The 1,463-nt window shown below is 37.5% G+C and overlaps 1 non-coding gene across 1 annotated transcript; it reads left to right on the forward strand.

Annotated features, from left to right (window-relative positions):
- Nucleotides 1-674: 674 nt before the first annotated feature.
- LOC119530722 lies at nt 675-838 on the forward strand. The gene has a single exon (XR_005216109.1). It is a non-coding gene; the product is annotated as a U1 spliceosomal RNA (small nuclear RNA).
- The last annotated feature ends 625 nt before the right edge of the window (nt 839-1,463 follow it).

Here is a 1,463-nt window from a genome sequence, read left to right on the forward strand (position 1 = left end):
TGCTTCTAGTATATTTTTGTCTTAACAGTCACCTATTTAATTTAGCCAGTGCTGCCTTCTTGCTTCCCTTGCTCCCCTTACATTTTTTTTAAAACTCTTTTGGTTCCCCACAATTCTGCCCTTCCTCTTGTTTCTCCTCCTCCACCCCCAACAAAAAGCATCTAAAGGAAATACACCTTTGTAATGGCCCTTTCATAAAGACTAAAAAAAAAAAAAATTACATTTTAAAGAAAGCTCCTTTTTACCATCTTTAAAATATTTATAATACCAAAGTCCCCACATTTACATGATAAACAGAAATCACAGACCCAGACCAGCAATGAACAGTGACAAACTTAATCAACTTTAAAATTATTGCTGAGGTCATAGTCACATTCTCTACGAACAGGGCTCTGTTCTCAAAACATTTTTCATCGTAATACTGAGACCCCTAAAGATGTTTGTTCACCATTTCCAATCACCATTACAATGACAGGGTTCTACTTTAGCTGATAGTATCCCTTATTCTAAATGTACTATGAAGTAAGTGCTTGAAGATTTATTTTTACTAATTAATATAGGAGAAAAACAGTGCTTAAAATATGCTGTAATTGCAGGAGCAAAATATTACTGTTTAAGTATAAAATTGAAGCTTTAGGTTCAAATCACATTTTAGTCATTCAGATTCTTTGAGTATGCTTACCTGGCAGGGGAGACACCATGATCACAAAGGTGGTTTTTCCAGGGCAAAGCTTGTCCATTGCACTCCGAATGTGCTGACCCTTGCAATTTCCCCAAATGTGGGAAACTCGACTGCATACTTCGTGGTAGTGGGGGACTGTGTTTGCACCTTCCCCTCTTTTAAAAACGAAATCCTTTGGGTAAATGTCCCAAAGCTTTAAAGAAAAGGGCAGTGGAGTTAAGAATGGAACCGTTTAAGACTTGGTGAGACAGGTAATGAATATTAATTATTTAGTAGCCTGGTTTATAATATATCATCTTCTAGAAATGTAATATTAGTAATATCGTCACATTCAGCTGCTTTAATGATAAGCTATTCTTTTATAGACAGAAGGAAAAAGCAATGATTTCTCGTCTTTACTTCAGATAAAACATTCAGCGCCCCAAACCAATGCGCGACGACCGCCACCTGGTGGCAGCATATCCTCATCTCAGAAGTCCTGCGGGGTGCTGGTGGGGGGTCGGAGGCGCAGCAAGCACCTCAGCTCCGGGGCTAATCCACAGATTAAACTGCCGAGTGTCGAGAAAAAAGTTATATTTTCCATAATGCTTACACTCATAGCCTTCAGAGTTATTTTAAGAAATATGTATTTATCGATGCAGTTTCAAAGAAAAGTCATTTAAGGATATCTAAGCCCTGGATTTCAGTCTTAGGAAGTTTATTTCATGCAGGCTCCAAATAGACATACTGTCTAGACATACATCTGAGATTCTAGTTTCCTATTAATTTAATTCTAACTCAT

The sequence above is a fragment of the Choloepus didactylus genome, chromosome 3, assembly GCF_015220235.1.
Source record: "Choloepus didactylus isolate mChoDid1 chromosome 3, mChoDid1.pri, whole genome shotgun sequence".
Classification (NCBI taxonomy): domain Eukaryota; kingdom Metazoa; phylum Chordata; class Mammalia; order Pilosa; family Megalonychidae; genus Choloepus; species Choloepus didactylus.